Source organism: Rhipicephalus microplus, chromosome 9, assembly GCF_043290135.1.
Source record: "Rhipicephalus microplus isolate Deutch F79 chromosome 9, USDA_Rmic, whole genome shotgun sequence".
Classification (NCBI taxonomy): Eukaryota; Metazoa; Arthropoda; class Arachnida; order Ixodida; family Ixodidae; genus Rhipicephalus; species Rhipicephalus microplus.
In genome coordinates, this window is record NC_134708.1 from 47,728,203 (window position 1) to 47,750,783 (window position 22,581).

The 22,581-nt window shown below is 47.0% G+C and overlaps 1 protein-coding gene across 2 annotated transcripts in view; it reads right to left on the reverse strand.

Moving 5' to 3' along the window:
* Positions 1–22,581, reverse strand: part of LOC142771736 (uncharacterized) — a 77,730-nt gene that overhangs the window by 46,774 nt on the left and 8,375 nt on the right. Inside the window, exon 2 of one of the 2 annotated variants that reach the window (XR_012886114.1) lies at positions 1,002–1,215. The gene's annotated coding sequence lies outside the window, so the exon portion shown is untranslated. Of the gene's footprint in view, positions 1–1,001; positions 1,404–22,581 lie in introns of those variants that run through there. The other variant, XR_012886113.1, reaches the window with a different exon arrangement.

Sequence of the window (22,581 nt, forward strand, 5' to 3'; positions counted from 1 at the left end):
CAGCCGTCCAATGATCAGTTACCAGGCTTATGTATACACTTTGAGGCAGTGGAGGCAGAGACAGTGTTTTGGCTACTTTTTGGCTATCTCCTTGTTTCCTTGATTTTAAGCAATGTGAATACCTGGAAATGTCACAGCCGCTGCCATTGGGAAAGGCTACTATCTGACTAATTCTTCCAAAATTTTGACTATTCTTCTGCATTTTAAATTGAGCAACCCAGGTTTTCTCCTCTACGCTACCATTCCTACAGGTGCCGTCTCCTCCTGGCCATTTATTTGACATGTTAGAGATTGACGATGTCATCACCAAGCTACCAGCCTATGAAGATTTGACGTTTTTCGGCTGCACGCGATTATCTTCGCTTGCGTAGTCAAAAACAGGCCAAACCATGCGACGTCAATAGATCGCGCACATAATTCGGGCGAGACCAGGTACAAAGGACGTGAGGCTTCATGGTGAAGCAGACAGCAGACCATTCACAACTGATATCTCTCGTATATTCACAAATCGAGAACTTATTTCCTCACGACATCGTTTGAATACACAGCCGGCGTCACGGGCTGTGCTAAACTGACTGGAAACGCCGGGAGAAAATGACGCGCTTATTCTCTGTATTCAAAGGCAGCAGCACAGTCGTGGTCTTGACGCCTTATATTTCTCAGAACCAGCTGCATAACCTTTGGTATACAAGGAACACGTTCACGGTGATAATTATAAAGGTATTGCAAAAAAGATAGTGCCGCTATTGCCAGGGTGCCCACTAGGCATGCAATCGCGAGGAATAGAGCGACGACTACAAAATAGAACAGCCGGCTCGTAGCAAGGCTTCTGTCTCTTTGTCTCCTTCTTTTACAATGACGCAGCTGACAGGATGCAGTCGGATACAGTTATTTTTCAATAAGAAGTGAAGGGTCTGAAGGACCAAAGTTCTTACAGCATTTTCAAAGTTCGTTTGTGGGTTCTTGCACGCCAGATACTAGCGGTATATAGAAACACGAACCTCTTGGCAGCGAAAGTCGTTGATCTGACTGCATCGGCTGCCGGGGCAGTGGCACCTCACCGTCGGAATGGCGGCCGGAATGCGGCCTGCCTGCAAGTCGACGGTCTTCGTGAACGGGCACAACGCCCGGTCTCCGATCCGTGACGACAGCGGGTCGGCGAAACACGTGTTTTGACGCCTGGCGAACAGAAACACGTCCAGCCTTGCGCCGGTGCTGCACGTAGCCAGAAGAATCACTGTTATACACGCAACCGAAGCCGCAGTAGCGGACAACATTGTGCTGCGGTTCTCCATCGCGTCTGCGAAGAGGATCGGCGCTGTGCGCTACGGGCTTCGCTGCATGCTTTCCTCACGTTCGCCTCCGAAGCTGTGCTCGAAGTAAAGCGAGAACAAGGTGTAACGATCGCGGCAGAAAAGAGAACGACGCCGATGAGGGCGTGTTCTTCCTCTATATCTATGTCACCCAGGAAAACGCGGTGACGGATTTCCTGGTAAGCATGCCGAAGACTGTTGGTCTGAAAGGTGCACGCCGCTATAGTTAAATACAAGGGTATCGAAACAAGTGGGCTCTGTAGCTGTTCCGAAATGGTTGTGTACAAATAGCTATCTTTCCACGGTAGTACAGATAGGCACTAAAATTGCTTACATTCTTGCGCATAATATACGTGCTTTTCTTACCTTCTGTCATACACCATGGATTATGAACTTTGGTGTTCCTCGTGATTTAAAAATGGGAAGATGGGTGTTGACAGAAATGTACTACTTTACGGTGTGCTAGTTTTTTTGAATGTCACTTCAGTGATGCAATTTACTTTGGTAACATTCGCTTCGAACATCCATAACTACTTTTTTCATTAGAGGTCTACCTCGATTAATCAAAATCATCCTGCTTGCATTTTAGAACATAATATTGTAACAGACAGTTTGTGCTTGTGGTGTCCCAAAACTCCCGCTTCAAAGGACTTATGTCCAAGAATATCGTGAACGAATCACGCCATGTAAGTGTTCATAGCCTGAACGCAGAGTTGCACGATTATTCCAGTCGCTTTAAGCTTGGTATATATATCTTTTCATTGTTACTGACGGTGGCGTTTGAGTCATTAGTGCAGCGTAACTGGCGGAACGAATTTCCAAAGTGTACTTCAAACAGCCGGTTATCCGATGGCAATAAAGACAATGACCATTGATTCAATATAAAAACACCCGGTTCACATGGTACAAGTACCTGCTTCCAAGCTGAAACCATTGTCGTGACTCAGAGACGCTGGTTCTCAATGCCACTGGTTTGATTCTCATCCACATTCTAACTAATAAAAGACGTAAGTACACTCGTTTAAAATATTTGGATGCACAAACCGATTCGTACATTAAATTAGAAGAACCTTTAAAGCCTGTTACGATGAAATTCAATCGAATTGAATTGAGTTATTTCGCCTGTTTACAACAGAAAGATATCAGAACCCAAAGACCGTGGGACTTGACAAAGGCTTATGCTCCTGCACAATCTCGACACGCTAGCCGTACATGACAGAAAAAAAACGAAAAAAGAAATGCTGTACGTAAAGAATCAACTGAAAGGGTTGTTAAAAGAAAATGACATGTGCAGATTGAAAAACGTATAAAAATGTGAGTCACCTAAAGAAACGGGCTAATAAGAGTGCAAATATTGGTCCCAGCTGCCTCCATCAGCTAGCCTCAATAACACGCACCGCTGACCTGTTTTTGCTCGAGTCAGTACCGCTGCCAACTGTCATCTTGGTGAAGTAGCGCTTCTCCGCCCTACGTTTTCGTCAGCAGGTGAAGAACTCGGTCCAAGGCAGGTCATCGTTAAGTTAAAAGTACTTCGAGGCTTTCAATCTCAGCTCACCAACGAACGGAAGGCACAACTCATGTATAGCAGTACAGCTTCAATAATTGTTTTCAGCTACTTCATGCTAAACGATTGAAAGACATGTCGCGAGGAGCACTTCATTCAGCAACGCAACCCAATATCCAACTGAGCGATAGCTCGCGATCTCAGGATGGAGGTTGAAGTATTCACGCAAACGGACCTCACGGCGTACTTCAGTTTGCAATATTTCTACGAAGCCGTGCAATAAAGAAGTACATGAAATTAACAGGTATGCTTCCATGTTGCAGCATAGAGTAACGAATGAAACGTTGATGCAAAAAGATCTACCACTTCATAAGAATTTTGTCCCAACGCAAACAGTCTGAAAGAACAGTGTCTGCTTCTATCCTGCCTATATATACCGAACCAGACTGCACTACTATTGAAGGGCGGTCCGGATCCCGTGAGCTAGTACTTCTTACAATGTTCTTCGACTGGACATAGTGAATCCGTTTGACATAACTGGACGGGAGAATTTGCCCGACTTTTTACTCGCAAAAAAAAAAGCGGCTAATTTGTTTTCCCTTTTTTTGTTGCGTTTGTAATAAACACTATAAAACAACACACGATAGTGGCGCTTCCTTTGAAGCAACAATTAGGAATCAGATTAGCGGGAAGGCCCATGCAGTGCTCTCTACTCCTAATGCAGTGATTAAATTCCTACACTCGTACGAAACACGTCGAAAACACATCCAAACAAAAGCCCTATTCAGTAGACCGCTGTACGTGCGATGTTTTCCCGTCAGGCAACATGCGTGCAGCTCGAAACGTATTGATATGCGTGTCCCTACATAAGCTGCACGTGTAGCGTCCTTGCCGCATGCGGCGTACCTGACAGTAATTAGAATAAGGGAATTATACATCTTACAAGCTTGGATAATTACGCTCTTAGGTATAAATGCGAAGACTAGCTGATTACATGTTCCACTCGATATGCAGCTTTTGTGAGGGTCTTTTTAAAGAGCTATGAATGCAATATAAATCCCGAATAAAAAGAGGGCACAGTATATATATATGCAACAGCTATCAATGCCGTCTGCCATAGATTCTTTTGTTTTGTGAGGTTCCAAAATCCGACATATACACAGTACTCGCCTTATTTAAAACTGCTAAGGTCGCATTACTTGACATTCATACCCAAGAAAGCAATAATTAGGTGAACCCTGGAGGTGAAATCGCGATCGCTAATTACAGCAAAATCTTATCTGCTAACTCAAATTCGAAATGTGGCTTGCACACTAAAGATGTGTTTGTCTTGCAGGATAATTTAAGTCACGGGCTTTGATAAAGGCGAAAGCCTTATGTGGCATATTAGCAGAGGCGTGAGCAAGGGTAGCGTGTGGCGTGGTCACATACCTCCCTAATCATGTGAAAGGGGGGGGGGGGTACCAAATCTGCAACCACATGATTACTCCGGCCTATTTTTGCACGTCATTGTTTATTGTGCCAGTTAAGGACCCTGCAGGATACGGACGGATTCAGATGATTGAGAGGGCTGACGATAACAGGTGTTGCATTACAAGAACTGCTTACTCTCCACCTTCAGTCTTGTGGTGAGCTGTCGGCCTCTTATTGGAGAACCCAGCGCATACCTGTGCTCATTGGTCGTGAAGTTCACGGGCGTGGAGAACACGAACGGCGTCCTAATTCTCCTATCGGGGTGTTAAACACGTATGTGCTCATGTTTAACGATTAGGGGTACTGTAAGCTAAATGTTTCAGTTCTTGCCTTGCGACATTAGCTATATAACCGGTCATTGTGGTTGACGTTTTATGCATGTGAACATATCAACATGAGTACAAACTGTTTATTAGTGGAGAAAGATTTTGAAATACAATAATGAAAAACTCGAATTTCTAGGAAATGTTGCAATAAGCGATTAATAATTGAAAAAAAAACACCACTAATCAGACACGTGTACCTGGTCTATTGACTCTCTGTGAGACACTTTAAAAAAGCAGTTATCCCTGAATTTCTATTATTAGACGCGCAGGGCGCCAACTGGGACTTCTGCTTTGTGCGCTAAGGTTGGGTTACGAAGAGATGTTCCAATGCGACCGCATTTCAACACTAACTTATCTCTTATTTTTGCGGGGTGTTTCCGTACTCTTGCACCTTTTCTGTGTCATTCTACTTTCGCTATGATATATTATTACTATAACCGACATGGTGTGCAATTATCTTCAGGTGTCACCTCAAAGCGTGTCAAACTTCTGAACCAACTTGACCGTTAGTACGACGACTTCTTCGTCACTGCCAAAGAAGCAACTGCTCCTGAGTATCTCTCCAAGTGGGCGCGACTGGAACCTCTGGAATCCTTGATCTAACAGAGAGACTCGGCTCTGTCTCGACACCAGCCAAGTTGGTGTGATCAGCTTAGGACGTTTTGGCGGGAACAGCCTGCGCGGTCTCGTACACGTGACCGACCGCAAGGACCACGGGTTGAACGCGTCGACGCATTGGTCGGCCGCAGCGCAGACACAAAGGGTTGCTGCTTCTTCCAGCAGTACCAGCTCCACGTTGCACGTGCGGTCTGGAGTCTCGCATCGGGTCGTCTGAACCTCCGGGAACAATGGCGAGGAGTGGTCGGCTTCGGTGGAGTGCCTGGCGAGGCTCTTTCTGAAGGAGACTCTGAAAGTACACGTTTCCCTGCGACGTATTAGGAAACGAGAGAACAGTCTTGCAGTGGAGGTGTCTCCGGGGCCGGGCGCCATTTCTCGGCTCTCATCGGCTGCGTCTCCGGTGGCGCCTGGTGAGACATCTCCGGTGGCGTCTTCGGGAAGCAGCCTCATCAGCGCGTCCTTGGCTATGTTCATGTCGCCATGAAGGAGCGACGTGCGCGTGTCCAGCGCTCGCATGTGCTCCAGTAGCTCGTTCATCTTGGACTCGAACGCTGTGTGAAGAATGGCGGAGACGTTTAGCGCGTGACTAACGTATACACTTTCGTCGTCAAATCGACAGGAGCTGCAGGCTTGAGTGGCTTTCTGTATGTAAAACACTCATATGAAAGGCGAAGTGGAGCTGGCGCCACGCAGAAGCACTAGTGTCCTATTGATAAAAATAGTGTAGGCATTCATTAAGCACACTTACTATCTCTACACATGTTCATCATCATGAGTGGTCGTCATCTTCATCTGCTGTAGGGACTTGGCTTGCCTGGGTTCTGTGCCTGGGGTGTGGTCGCTTCATCGTGCCTTCTGGGCCTAATAAAGGTTGCCTTCACCGTTACACCACGAGTGGTGGAGTGTGCACTACGATCTTCCGTCCTCTCCCAGCCCGCTTTACCTCCTGGAGCTCCGCTCAGGTCATCGTTTGTGCCAGGTGTCCGGTAACATGCCTCAGGACGAGCCAACCAGCTCTTCTGCGTCTACCTCCACGGCCCCGGCTACCGTGCCCTATCCATCGTGGATTATCACCGCGCACCAGCGTGAGCCGCCCACGTTCGCCGGACTTAGAGGTGAAGATGTGGAGGATTGGTTGGACCAGTTCAATCGAGCAAGTTCCACTAACAACTGGGATGATCCTACCAGGCTTCGCCGTGTTTCTTTCTATCTGACAGGCGTAGCGAAAACATGGTTTTTCAATCATGAAACGCACATTACGGACTGGACACGTTTCAAGCAGCAGCTTTGCCAAATTTTCGGCACCCCGGTAGTTTGTTCAGCTCTCGCGAAGAAGAGACTGGATGCTCGCAAGCAACAATGCGGTGAGTCTTACACATCGTACATAGAGGATGTCCTTGCTCTCTGTCACCGTTTCAGCACGTGCATGTCTGAATCAGAGAGAGTTCGTCATCTATTGAAAGGGATCGGCACGGTCGCGTTCAATGCCTTGGTCATTCAAAACCCGACTACACTCGCTGACGTTGTCGCCACGTGCCAACGCCTAGAGTAACTTGAATCCCAACGGTTACCGCCGGACAGTGCTGAAAACACCACCCCGACTTATGCCTGATTGCGTGCCATGATTCGGGCGATTATACGGGAAGAGCTGCAATCTTTCGGCCTCTCAATGACACCGAGTCCACCTCTCCCCTCCAACACTGTTTTGCGCGACGTTATCAAAGAAGAGTTGGCGTCCATGACCGGGCCAGCGTATGTAGACTCTCCAGTACCTCGACTCCAGCCGACGTACGCACAAGTCCTTGCTGGCTCACCACCCGTCGTACAACCGATGCCCGCACACTCGACGCCTGTCCCGCTGGTTTCGTTGACTCTGAGTGCACCTAGCCAGCCCTTTCACCGACCATGGCGGCCGCCTCGTCTGATCTGTTATTACTGCGGCTATCGGGGCCACATTACACGCGTCTGTCGGGAGCGTCAGCAGGACGAGCGTCGTGGATTCGACACCTACGTACGGGATGATGGGACAAGCTGGTACGCTTTCCAACGTCGTCCTCATGATCCACCGCTACGTCGCTCACCGTCCCCAACTGCGACATCTGAGCCAACCACTTCATACCGCTCTACTAGACGCCGCTCACCCTCACCCCTCCGCCGCTCCACGTCTCCATTGCGACCTGTCTCGCAATTCACGAACCAACGCCCGGAAAACTAACCTCTGCAGCTTTTAGAGGAAAAGCTGCATCGAACGAAAAGACAGAAATTCCTCCAGTGCGTCCATACAGTACGATATCTGTTTTAATAGAAGGTGTGTACGTGGACGCTTTGATAGACACTGGTGCTTGTTTGTCTGTGATTGATCGTTCCTTGTGCTCACGTCTGCGAAAAGTCACCACCCCTTATGATGGACCTACACTGCTCGCTGCTCAAGGGGACGCCATTAGACCTGCCGCTATGTGCACCGCTCGCGTTTTCATAGCTGGTATTCTTCATTTTGTGCAATTTGCTGTGCTGAGTTCGTGTGCCCACCAGCTTATATTAGGCTGGGATTTTCTGTCTACGGCGAACGCTTCCATCTGCTGTCGAGAAAATAATGTTCATATGATGGAAACTGACTATGCCCTGTATGCGGATGACAAGCCCGTTCGCTTGCTCGCTGCTGAAGATACCAAGCTACCACCTGGTCATCAGCGAATAGTTACCATTATTTATAATGTGATCGACTCTGGTGACGTGTTTGTCCAACCCTCTGCACGCTGTCTCGCAAGAGGTATAGCCCTTGCTTCAGGTCTAGGACGGTTCCACAATGGCTCCGGACGTCTCTACGCTACAAACCAGACGTCTGAGAAAATTCTTATTCCTAAAGGCACCACAATGGCTTGTGTTACTGAATCCCAACCTGTCTCTGTTGTCCCGTTTATGCCAGCGTGTTCTGACCTTCCTTCTATTGGACCTCCATCAAGCGTTTCTGTTCTTGCTACGACTATTAGTCCAGAACTGACCTCTGCACAAACAGATGAGTTGCTTGCCTTGCTACAAAAGCACAGGAGATTGTTTGATGCCCATTCCTCTTCTCTGGGACAGACGTCCATTATTAGGCATCGTATCCAGACCGATGGCACTTCCATCGTACGCCATCGACCATATCGCGTCTCTTCGTCCGAGCGTGAGGTCATTGAACAAAATGTAGCCGATATGCTGCAACGGAACATTATACGTCCCTCCGCGAGTCCTTGGTCATCCCCTGTTGTTTTAGTAAGGAAAAAAGATGGCTCCGTGCGATTTTGCGTGGACTACAGAGCACTCAATAAGATTACCCACAAGGATGTTTACCCCATGCCGCACATAGACGATGCTTTGGATTCACTGCAAGGTGCCGAGTACTTCTGAAGCCTAGACCTCCGTTCAGGTTACTGGCAAATATCCATGCACGAGGATGACAAAGAAAAGACAGTGTTTTCAACACCAGATGGGCTGTACGAATTCAACGTCATGCCATTCGGCCTTTGCAATGCTCCAGCAACATTCGAGCGGATGATTGACACTGTTTTACGAGGCTTGAAATAGAAGACTTGCTTGTGCTATTTAGACGATATCGTTATTTTCTCGTCAACTTTCCCTCAGCATTTGCAACAACTGGACGAAGTTCTTACGTGCCTTGCAAACGCAGGCCTTCTGCTGAACATCAAGAAGTGCCGTTTTGCGAGCAAGACGATTAAAGTGTTAGGCCACATCGTAAGCAAGGATGGTATTCGTCCCGATCCAGACAAGATTTCCGCTGTCCAACACTTCCCGCGTCCTGAAAAAGCCAATAATTTGCGCAGCTTCCTCGGCCTCGCTTCTTATTTTCGCCGATTTATTCGAGACTTCGCCTCAATAGCTTCACCATTGCACAAGTTGGTCGGATCTGGTGTCGCCTTTGTATGGTCTCCTGAATGTGAAGCGGCGTTTGCCTAACTGAAGTGTGCACTAACATCCGAACCAGTCCTCTGCCATTTCGATGAAACCGCACCTACGCTCCTTCATACAGACGCTAGTGGTCGAGGCATTGGTGGAATTCTCCTACAGCGAGACAAATCTTCACGTGAGAAAGTCGTCGCATACGCGAGCCGTGCACTGACCCCTGCCGAAAAGAATTATACCATCACCGAACAGGAGTGCCTAGCGGTCGTATGGTCGATACAAAAGTTTCGACCTTATCTCCACGGCCACCACATTACTGTGGTTACGGACCATCACGCCTTGTGCTGGCTCTCGACAATCAAGAACTTGTCCGGCCGCCTTGGTCGCTGGATTCTTCGCTTACAAGAATACGACTTCACGATTACATACAAGTCGGGAAACAAACATCAAGACGCCGACGAACTTTCGCGTTGCCCGCTCTCTTCGGAGCCACTTAACAAACCCGCCACTGCCGCACTCGAGAAGCTTTCGGCCGTCCCTTCCCTACATGTTTCGTCATTAGCTACTGTGGACCCAACTTCTGCAAGCGAGTGTGGTTTGTTCTTATCTCACCAAAGTGCTGACCCTTACTGTCGCCACATCATGGACCGTCTTGACGGCACTTGCCGGCCCCCTAACGCCCGTCTTCGCCGACAGCTGACGCAATTCAAGCTCAACAACCACGTCCTGTACCGTCATATCCACCACCCTGATGGTCAACGCTGGGTGCCCGTTCTACCTCGCTCTCTTCGGGCTCAAGTCCTAAAGACATATTGCAACGACATGTCTGCTGGACACATGGGCTTCCAGAAAACGTATGACCACATAAGATGTCACTACTACTGGCCGGGCTTGTCCACCTGTGTCGCGAAGTACGTTGCCTCATGCGCCTTTTGTCAGCGTCGCAAGCTACCTACATCAACTCGAAGTGGACAATCACAACCGCTTCCGTGTCCCCTGCAACCATTCGAGGTAGTTGGCGTTGACCTGTATGGTCCGCTTCCTATGACTGTCACGGGCAATCGATGGATAGTGACAGCTGTCGACCACCCGACCCGCTACGCCGAAACAGCTCCCGTGCCTTCTGCATCAGCTTCGGAAGTGGCTGACTTCATCCTTCGAGCAATAATACTTCGACACGGAGCTCCTCGTGTAATCCTGAGCGACCGCGGAAGAGTATTTCTTTCAGAATTCGTCGAAGAATCGCTCAAGGCATCCGGCACTACACACAAAACAAGCTCCAGTTACCATCCTCAGACGAACGGCCTGACAGAGCGCTTTCATCGTAAGCTGTCAGATATGATAACGATGTATATCGAACCAGACCACAGAAACTGGGACACCATTTTGCCATTTGTCACTTTTGCGTATAATACCTCTGTACAGCGCACAACCGGTTACTCGCCATTCTACCTCGTCCATGGTCGCTTCCCCTCTTTTTTCCTCAATGTTTCGTTCTTCTCTGCGCCTGTCAAACCATGTTCATCTTCAAGTGAAGAATACGTGTCTCGTCTACTTCATTGCCGCCAGCTGGCTCGTGTCAACACTGAAGCCAAACAACAGGATCGCAAGCTTGAATATGATGCCTCTCATCGTGCCGTGTCCTTCAGCCCTGGCGACAAAGTCCTCCTTCTTACACACATTCGTACACCCGGCCTGTGCGAGAAGTTTCAATTACGTTTTATTGGCACCTACACTGTTTTGGAGGAAACATCTCCTGTGAATTATCGCGTGGTACCCATTCTTCTTCCGACGGACCGCCGCTGCAGTGCAGCAGAAATAGTCCATGCACGAATCCCGCATGAAGCCTTTCATACGGCGTTCCTCTTTAATTTAAACTGCGGCCAAGAACTGCGGTCAGGATGACCGCTTTCACGTGGGGGGAAAGTTAGTGTAGGAATTCATTAAGCACGTCTACTATCTCTACACATGTTCATCATCATGAGTGGTCGTCATCTTCATCTGCTGTGGGGACTTGGCTTGCCTGAGTTCTGTGCCTTGGGTGTGGTCGCTTCATCGTGCCTTCTGGGCCTAATAAAGGTTGCCTTCACCGTTACATCACAATAGGGATGTGGTTATAATTGTCGTGACCTTTATTTGTAAAGGTGTAACTCGCCTAGTATGAGTGTTTCGTAGCAAGCTAAAAAATCTGCTATCCATTGTTTCAAGTTAATTCACTAGCATTTAACATGAAAGCTGTTTCGTAAATCGTTCCTTGCGAGTCGATGGCGGAAAAATATCGTCATTAACGGTATGTGCTAGAGAAATGAAGTTAAATTTAACTATTCACCACTGGCCCACTAAGAATGGAGAAGGCAACAGTGACGCCAAAAAATGACTCGGAAGGGATGGCGGCGAGCCGAGCCGAAGACCCGAGTACGTATATAGCGAGATAATGAACGGGAAAAGCCACGGTGGCAGCGACAGGGACTGGAGGCGACATCACTGCATCTGTAAGAACTGCGGGAGCTTGGTTTCAGCGCGAGTTTCTTGCGAAGTTTGGGCATAGGTGTCGTATCTGCACCGTGCTATGGTTCAACTCAAGCCTTCCTTCGCTCAGAATTGGCATACAAACAACCTGGCAGCATCTGTCTAAAGTCTAGCAATTACCTATAGAAGCAACCTAAAATTCGCATCATGTAGCTAAGACCTTGAAATAACCTAGAAGCAGCATGATTACCCTTCAGAACTATCCATTTTTACTGTTTCAAGCCGCACGTGGCTTAGAGAAAGGAGAGAGAAACTTTATTTGCGCATAACGCGGAGCCTAGCGAAAGGTAGGGCCCCTATTCCAGGGCGGTGTGGGTCCTTGCCATCTTCCCTGCCCGTTGGACCAGCCAAAGCTGATCACCAAAGGCCGAACTAGACAGAAATGCCTCCCATTGTTCAACGCTGTTGTTCATGTTGTGTTCATTGTGAAGTGTTAAGTCACACGTAATGTGAAACGGAGTTGGTGTGGTCCCGCACCATGGACATATATCTCTGTATGCTGTGAGGCAGAAGGCATGTAGCCTGTGTAAGTTCGTCATGCTTGGCCATTTTCTGAGAACGGTTTTTTTTAACTGAGTTCCCAAGTTTTTTATTATGTGTGTACGTTAAAAACAGAAGCTTAGTAACAAGCTTTACATCGCTGCGTAGAAAATATTAAGCTAATTAGGATTTAATTTTTAATATTACTGACACTCTTGAAACATTTATTAAAAAGCTGCTAACTAGGAGCAAACTGTAATAGCTTATGTTCCTACATTTCTTGGACCAATAGCTTTTCTTTTTTACTACGCATGTTAGCAGGTACTGAAAAGTTGCAACTGTTACTACCTTTTGCGCACAATTACTAACTTTTTGCCATGCACCTTGTGAACAAAACTATCATGACTGCCAAATTAGTCAAGCTAGTTTGTGGACGCATTTCGAAATGTCGCTTTTTAGTGGAACTGGACAATGGCAATTTCAAACAAGGGAAAAAAAACACAATTTCATTTGATGAAATACAAGCAGCAGCAATGTGTAAGCATCGTTTCTGCTATTCTGAAAGCTCAGGAACAATAAATACCACAATTTAGGACAGTTGTTATAGGCGTTTAATAAATAATGTAGATTACCAAAATTCACAGAAGGAGAGCTAAAGCTTTGGTCAATTTTAGCAATGCCATGAGATTGCAAGCGGCAGGGGCGAAGAATACTCCAATATTGCGAAGACAGGGTGAGTTAAGTTTGTCCGTTAGACAATCTCCCTTTACAGGGACAACTCCTTTATGAAAATAAGCATATGCTGGAGATTCAGAACCGAAAATGTGCATTAAAGGGATCTGTGGTTGTTCGATACGTTCTTGCGGCACAAGTGTTGTTTTTACTAAGTTGACTCGATGTAGGAGTTACTATAACGACATGCTCAATAACCCACCACAAACCTACGGTGTAATATTTTTACAGCAGTGTTTGTCAAAAACAAAAATGAAACCGATCGGTTGTTTTCTTTAATGTTCCAAATTTAGAGAGAGGGAGGAGGAGTGATTGCACTGATGCAATAAAAAATACAGAAGCCTTGTATTATTCTGTCTGTATGAATCTGTATGCTGTCTGTAATCTGTAATGTCTGCATTATGTCCCTACATCTTTTAGAAACAGGATATAGTTCTTACAGCATGTAGCGTACAGTAACGCAGCCATTTGCAGCTCGAAGTACCTCTGCTGCCTTTTTGCTATACACACGCTGCGGTAGCTAAGCAGTTATAGCATGGCAGTACTATGCTCTGCGACGTGTTTCGCATTCCTGGTCCTAGTGGCGGACTTTTGTCGATGGTAGGGAATCACAAGAATATTCGCGCACTTAGATTTTGCTGGATGTGAAGCCATAGACTCTTAGGTAATTTAACTTATTCCTCGTTTCTTCACTACGGAGCGCCTCAAAAATATCGTGCTTTTGGCACTTGAGACCCTAGGATTTATGGTTGCAAGCTTCACAGAACTCATGTATTAGAACAGGGATGCACTCAACTTAATTGATGCGATGTTAGTAAATTTAGTACCTGATATGGGCTCTTGTATGTTAGGCCTTGTAGCGCCATTATTACGCAGAACAGCCTTGCATCGCATCAACAGCCTTGCATCGCATTATGTGGCACACCGAATAAAAATTCACAGTATATAAACAGAAGCGCACAACTTTAGTAATTCATCCCAAAGCCTATAGTCACTCACCAGTACCAGCTTTGTTGCCCACAGGTATGGCGTGACCACATGTAGGACCTATATACTTGTGGAGCAAACAGTAATAGCGTAGCCTTGTCGTTCATACATCACCGTTCATACATTTGCTTCTTCGTGTTAGGGAGTTTTCGAATAGCGTAACGCAAGCCATTGCGGTGCCACTGCGCATGCGTCGTAATGCGAATCGCCGTTCACGCTTGGGGTCTACCTGCACTAAATCCGAAATAGCGTGCGACGTGCAAATGCCCCTCTCGGTGAGCCAGCGTGCGTCAGCGTTTGCGGGGTCAAACACTATTCGAAAACTAATATGACTGCCGTGCGCAAATGCTACGCCCGCAATGCCCGCTAACTTGGCATACGTTATTCGAAAACTTCCTATTTTCTAACTGCATGCTGACCGGAACAGCATATGCCTCTCCGATAGTGCAGTGCGCACAGTTCTTTAAAGCGTTCCCATTTATTCTAAAAACACATTATCAGATGTATCGCAATGCTCATGCTCACGAATATAACTGTTATAAAAAGTGCGATTCCTGAGGCGAATTTATTGTGATTACCATGTTATTTTTAAGGTAGTAACCGCCTTTGCCTATATTTTACTAGTTAGCAACGAGACTGAGGGCAGTAAGTGTCATCATTTGTGCTGGTAACGGTGAAGATAGCCACTGTTACCACCCTTCGCGTTACTATAGCTTAACTTACTAACAGGGTAGTAAGTAAACCGAAGCTAAGTTCTACAGCCTTTTTAAGAGGTAAAATATGCAGTCACAATAACCTATATCCTTCACATGAAAGAGAAATGGATTGACAGTGCTGTTGTACATGCCCGCTGTGAAATGAACTAGGAACTTTGCGCTACCTGCAATAGTAAGCATCTTGCCGCCAAAGAATAAATTACCACTGCTCTTCAGGTGACTGCGTTCCTATGATTCATGGGATCTTGACTTAATCACCACTTCCAGTTAACCTGGTTAATTACATTACTTGAAAGAGTAAAGACATGAACTATAGAGGCCTGCCGTGTTTTTTTGCGTCAACGCGTAGTCCTCGATGCCCTAGTCACGATTCTGTACTAACAATGCAACAGAGGGACGAATTAATACATGTGTAATATCAATTATATGACCAGAATCTAACCCAGCTTAAAACGGATGGAAAGACCGCGAATTTTCAGCACTAGGAGCGCTACCAAGCGGTCACCTGCCATGGCCCTGCCCCTTCTGATCACTTGACGACACAAAATGGTGAGGCGATTTTCTGCTGACATTTCGTCTGCTCGGCGCGCACGTGCATAGCGTTGTGCCACAGACATGTTCCTTGTTCGGGAGCACGTCTCACGAGATCGAGCGCTGTTCCGACGAACTGACTCCCTCCCCTCCCAGCGCTGCCTTCCGCGCAGAAGAACCGTGCAGTTCCGGGGATAACGTCACTTCCTCCGCCGAACCACCTTGCAGTTCCGGGTATGGCTGCGTCTCCTCAGCCGAGCCACTGTGCCGTTCCGGGGAACTGGTCTCGCAGAAGAGTCCCAAAACGTTATTTATGGCCGTGCCGGCCCCATGTTAGAAGATTTTGCCCCAGCCGACGTTGTCGTGCTGGCCGGCTCTGTACCAACGACAACCTGTTACAGTAAACGCTCCTTCTTGTTGCTGTTTTCAAAACGGATTGCCTCCCTGTTTCGCCTTCGGGCTAAGACTTCAGCGAAGTCCGCTCGACGGCTCGCCGCTCTTCGCCACTGCTACCATCGCGACAGACCAAATTTCTAACAATAGGCATGTCTTCGCCAATGCCAGTGTCGTCGCCGCCGTCATCAGGGTCCCCAAGTGACAATGAAAACACCGAGGAATATGGAATCGTGGTGATTCGCGCGCCTTGGCGAATCACTTCTGGTTCGATCCTCTTCCAAATAGCGATCCTGAAATAGACGCCGGACCGAGCAGCGACGAGGCAGCTGGAGACGCACGCTTGGGCCACGCTGGCTGGTAAGACATGTGAACGCTGCATGCATGTGACCTTTTGGCGATGGCCGTAGTTTCAAATAATCACATTCGAGCTCACGGCTCCATGGCAAATCCCCCGAAGTGGCACAACGAAAACGCAGGATCCACACGAACGCGTCGCATGAACCAAGCAAAACAAAGAAAGTAAAGCAGTAGCTAAGCAGCCTGGAATAGCCGCCAGACGGTGTCACATGCAGACACCACGATGACAACACTAACATTGTCGACGTCATCGCTGCTCGCTTATCGTCACTCGGTGTTTGAGGCGGGGTATAGGAGCTTGGTGAACACGTCAAATTTCTGTCGATGTCTCATTGCCGGGAACGCACTGAGTCCTGCGCGCTCTTTGCGCTCGAAATAGAATAGCTTATATACGTAACGTACGCGATTCATTCTTCGCTAAAAAAAAACTTATGCATACCAAGCTGTCGAATGAACGCCGCATCTCGAGTTTGAAGTTTGGTGTCACTGCTCCTTTATTACCATAAAATGCAGCATGAGAAAAGTTTCGCTGAACTGTATTGGTTTGCTCAAAAGTTACAAGCTTTTACGAAACCATCGGGATCCTAGAGGATTATGTAGTAGGCTGCAGAGGTATGTAGTGATAAGGAGTCTCGACAAGCCCGAAATGTCGCGATGACCAAAACGGCTCTACGGTATCCGACTAGATTTCACTCATGAATGCGCCGCCATTAAGGCTTCGTCTTAGCGAGAGTGTAATAGGCCCTCGAACATGGAGGAAGAAATACCCAGGAGAGTGCGTTACGTCACATCTTGTAAAGATTGGAGAGGAGGGGGAAGGGAAGAGCTTCTACTGGGCAGATTGGACACGTTTCTGCTCCCTTGCGCATGCGCAGCTTGCGCTGCGGTGACGTAGCGAGTGCCGAGCAAGCACGTCGGTCACCTTGGTCTTGGCCGGGGCACCTGGGCAGAGGAGCTTCAAAAGCGAAACACTTGTGCCAGTATAAAACAAGTTTGCCAAGATGCTCGCTTCTAGCGTGCCTGGGGCCACTAGCTGCCACATTTCGGCCCATAATGTGCATATACAGTACACTTACAGCTTTGCACTTAGTGCTTATAAGAAACCAATGGGGCAACACTACTGGATAATCACTACGCACAGCCCAGTTTTTCTTTTGTAACGGTAAGTCCGGGATGGGCAACATGATGCAAATTTGACATCTGAATTGGTCTTGCTACTCGGTAAGATTAAGTACCTCCGAGTTATCTATTGCCCGTGTGTGTCATACGTTCACACGGATGTTGTACACGGCATGCGAGCCATACTACAGTAGCACGGGTCGGTCAAGTGCGACCGTATATTGAAGAAAACTTGGCTGCAAACTTTGTTACCGAGCACGAATCGCATACTGTATGCGAATAAGTCAAACAGCTTTGGAAGTAAACCTATTGTGTCACTTTGGGGTGATGCAACTGCCATTATTGACTCGAAGTTTTGGAAAGCACCTCAGGCCATTGCTTTGCAATGCTTAACTGTGGCCATTGTACACGGAAACAGATAACCACCACCTCTTTCATTAAGAACTATCGGCACTGACGTTCCCCTTTCGGAATTCTACCCTTCCATCACTGAGGAACGCAATAGGAGAAGGAAGAAGGAGAACAGCAAACGTGTGACGCCAACCATTTTCAGAGAAGCTGTCATGGGCTTCGAAAAAAAAAAACACTTTCGAACGCTAGCAAAATGAACCAAACATGCAGTAGTAAATACGTCTAAGCTCACTTCAGGCCTCGAAGACAATAAATCATCTGTGAAATGCATCAAGTGCATCAAAATGCCGATTCGCCATTCCAGCTAGCTCTTTCAACCACGCGGTCGTATGGGTAGCGATTCAGACGAGGCGGCACGACGGGCTGACCAAGGAATCCCACAAGCCCTTGCGAAAGCACGTGACTTCCACCACATTCTTCGCTATGCAGTTCGGATACAGTGTACTATAAAAGGGCAGTGGGCTCACTCTCCGGTGGAGGCTATTTGATGGGGTGGCTCCGCAAAAGTCGCTAATTTGTGCTTCTGTCTTCGCCCGTGCAGTGGCGCTGGCATCGTCTTCAGTAGAACTTTGGAATAGTGTTGCGGCTGAAAGAGTCAGCGAGCTCTTCCAGAACAGCAGTGGTCAAGCCACGTTCTAATCTGGTGGACGCTGTAGCGCCAAGTTTTTTTTTCTTTGGCAATGTTTGGCCGTGTGCAGTATATATCAAATTAGTGTGCCCTTTTGTATCTGATTAACGCAGCAACATGAAAAAACAGTGCCTTGTGTCTAAGTGGACACAAGGCACAAGACTACGTGGACGTGAAGGTCCAGTAAGCGGTCGTTGTATGTGATCCCAAAAAATAAAAAAATCAGAACAGACGTAAAGAATGTGAAAAGAACCTGTCAGAACGCACAAGTCTCTGGAAGACAGTGGCGCAGTGCCCAAGCTCCACTTTGAGGTGTGCCTTGTGCTCAGATGTAATGTGCACATTATCGATGGAACAGAAGTGTAGATACCTTGTGGAAGACCCATTCTCGGCTGCGATGTTGTGTCGCCTCTCTTCCCAATCTGCCAGCCTACCTTAGTAAAAAGCCGACGCATGAGATCAGGAATTTCGGACGGACGGCCTATAAGTGTGTGCAGAGTTCCCCATCATAGGTAACCAGGGGGGGGGGGGGCAAAGGTTTATTGCAGCACTCTTTCATTTCGCTTAGCGAATGATGGTAAATAATAGCCCCCAGAAAACTACTATCTCTTGTGCAACAACAAAAGTGGATCAAAAATATTTAAGGTACAACATTTCATTCTTTGAAACGTCCTTGCTACCGGGGCTTGGCTGACAAAAGAGAACTGGGAGTGGGGTTCCTAATTCACAGAAACATAGCTGGCAACATAGAGGAATACTATAGCATTAATGAAGCGTGGTAGGTATCGTAATTAAACTGAATAAGAGATACAAGATGAAGGTGATACAGGCTTACGCGCCTACATCCAGCTATGATGACGCTTCAGTTGAAATCTTCTATGAAGACGTGGAATCGGCAATGAGCAAGGTAAAAATGCACTATACTATATTGATGGGAGTCTTAAATGCAGAGGTAGGGAAGAAGCAGGCTGGAGACCAGGCAGTAGGAGATTTTGGTATCGGTACTAGGAACGCCACAGGAGAGCTACTAGTAGAATTCACAGAACGCAATAATTTATAGATTCTGAATACCTTCTACCGAAAACGAGGAAACCGCAAGTGGACATGAAGGAGTCCTAATGGCGAAAGTAAGAACGAAATAGACTTTATAATAAGTGAACACCCATGCATCGTGCAGGATGTGGAGGTGGTTGGCAAGGTACGATGCAGTGACCATAGAATGGTATACGGTCTCGAATTCGACTAGACTTGAAGGAACGACCGAAACTGATACGCAAGAAGCCAATCAATGAGCTAGCACTGAGAGGGAAAGTACAGGAATTCAGAGTCTCGCTTAAGAACAGGTACTCGGCTCTTAGTGAGGAAACCAACCTTAGCGTAGATACAATGAATGATAATTTGACGAGTATCATTACGGAGTGTGCAGTGGAAGTTGGAGGCAGGGTAGTTAGACAGTACACCGGTAAGCTTTCCTAGGAAACAAAGAATCTCATTAAGAAGCGTCAAATCATGAAAGCCTCAAGTACAACAGACAAAATAAAACTGGCAGAACTTTCAAAGTTGATAACCAGGCGTAAGGTATGCGATGTAAGAAGGTATAACATGGAGAGAATCGAACACGCTCTGAAAAACGGAGGGAGCGTCAAAGCAGTGAAGAAGAAATTTGGGATAGGCAAAAATCGGATGCATGCACTAAGGAACAAAGAAGGCAAAATAACTACCAATATAGATAGGATAGTTAAAGTAGCGGAGAAGTTTTACAGAGATATGTACAGTAGCAGGGACAACCACGACCTTAATACTATAAGAACTAGCAGTAATCCAGTTGACACCCCACCAGTAATGATAAAAGAAGTCAGAAAAGCTTTGGAGAGCACGCAAAGAGGCAAAGCTACTAGTGAGGATCAGGTAACATCAGATCTGCTGAAAGATGGAGGACAGATTGTGTTGGAAAAACTAGCCACCCTATTTACGAGATGTCTCCTGACGGGAAGAGTACCAGAGTCTTGGAAGAATGCTAACATCATCTTAATACATAAGAGAGGAGATTACAAGGACTTGAATTACAGGCCGATTAGCTTGCTCTCTGTAGTATACAAGCTATTTACAAAGGTAATTGCTAACAGAGTAAAGAAAACATTAAATTCAATCAACCAAAGGAACAAGCAGGATTTCGAACAGGCAACTCAACAATCGACCACATTCGTACTATCAATCAGGTAATAGAGAAATGCTCAGAATATACCCAACCACTATACATAGCCTTTATAGATTATGAGAAGGCGTTTGATTCAGTAGAAATATCAGCCGTCATGCAGACACTGCGGAATCAGGGCGTCCATGAAGTATATATAAACATCCTGGAATAAATCTACAGGGGATCAACTGCTACATAGTGCTTCAATAAAATACCAATCAAAAAGGGTGTAAGGCAGGAGGACACAATCTCCCCAATTCTATTTACCACATGCTTACAGGAGGTTTTCAGAAGCCTAGAATGGGAACAGTTAGGAATAAGAGTTAATGGAGAATACCTTAGTAACCTGCGCTTCGCCGATGACATTGCACTGCTGAGTAACTCAGGGGACAAATTGCAACTCATGATTACGGAGTTAGACAAGGAGAGCCGAAAGGTGGGTCTTAAAATTAATCTGCAGAAAACGAAAGTAATGTAAAACAACTTCGGAAGAGAGCAGCACTTCGAGATAGGTAATAGCGCACTTCAAGTTGTAAAAGACAATGCCTACTTAGGGCAGCTAGGTAATAACCGCGGAGCCGAACCACGAGATTGTTGTAACTAGAAGGAAAAGAATGGCGTGAAGCACACTTGGCAAGCACTCTCAAATTATGACAGGAAGATTGCCACTATCCCTTAAGAGAAATGTATATAACAGCTGTATCTTGCCGGTGCTTAGCTACGGAGCAGAAACCTGGAGACTTACAAAGAGGGTTCAGCTTAAATTGAGAACGACGCAGCGAGCAACGGAAAGAAAAATGGCAGGTGTAGCCTTAAGAGACAAGAGAGCAGAGTGGATCGAGGAACAAATGGGTGTTAAGGATATCATAGTTGAAATGAAGAAAAGCAAAAGGACATGGGCTGAGCATGTAGCACGTAGGCAGGATAACCGCTGGTCATTAAGGGTAACTAACTGGATTCCCAGAGAAGGCAAGCGAGTTAGGGGGAGGCAGAAGGTTAGGTGGGTAGATGAGATTAACAAGTTTGCGGGTATCACTTGGCAGCAGCAAGCACAGGACCGGGTTAACTGGCGGAACATAGGAGAGGTCTTTGTCTGGCAGTGGACGTAGTCAGGCTGATGATGATTTCATTCTAGCATAGCAAAGGCACAAACCCAGCAAGCATACATGCATGTTTAAGCTTGGCGAAGAAGTTGGCGCGCTTTATTATCCAATTCGGAGCTGGAAAGCGAAATACTCTCGATACAAAAGGTTGGGTCTACATGACAGGAATCCGCATGTTTTAGAGGGTATACTACCATCGTACTTTTCCGTGAGGTTTCTGTCACAAAACGAGCGCTCATAAAAAGGGCGCGCCGTCAAATTCTCGCGAGGAAACGCCGGAGTGACGCCGCGAGGTCAACGGTAAAAAAAAGAAAACAAGCATCCAAAGACTCCCCGGGCACGCGTCCCTCTCCCCTCGGAAGCGTAGGTTCGCCGACGAACCTCCGCACCTTACATCGGCGGCCGAGCAGGCCCTAGAAGATTCTCGATGGAAAGGGGCGTGGTGATGCCGGGTTGAGTCATCCGTCGCGGACGGCCCCCGTATCGTCTCGCCCTTTCCCCCAGCCTTCGCTGCGCATCGCGCCGACGAAATGATGAGAATTTTCCGGAATCTCGCGCGGAAGGTATTTAACCGAGCAGCCGAGATGGGAGATCAGCAGAAGAAGGAAGTTAACGCCAGAGTGCGTAGGGTATCCCGCCGCGTCTGTCGGTGAAGGTTTTGTCCTTAGTGACAAAGCAGGAGAAGAAAGTATGCGCCAGAGTGCGTAGGGTGTACTGCCTTGTGGGCGAAGCCTTTTGTCTGCCGTGACAAAGGAGGGAAGAAGAGGATTTCCACCTGAGGGGTGACGACTAGAGCTACAGGCAAGAGTGTGTGTCTACCGCCATCGAGCGAAGACGCGTGGCAACAGCTGCGAGTGTGAAGCCGACGTGTTTCCGGCGAAGAATTTTGAAGCTTGGAGAGCGGCCAAGTGAAGACGCGAGGTTTCCTGGAAGAGAAACTTCGGGGGCAGCAGAACGACAACAACGCTGGACTTTGAGTGAGTGATTTTCGGAAGAGTATCATCCAGACTTTTGTTCCAAGAACTTTGGACTGAATAGGTTTTCTATCTCTTTAGTCTTTAAGTGTCTTGGTTGTTCAATGCATGTGACTGCATTGTAGTGCAAATTGTTGTCTGTGTCCGTTGTTTCGAGTGTGGCTAATTGTACTGTGTAGTACGTTGTTTGATTGGTGACATATTGTACTTAACTATTGTGGAGTGTGCATACTTGTGTATTGTTTTTGATCTGCCAATATTAAGAATATAATTTTGTTTTGTTT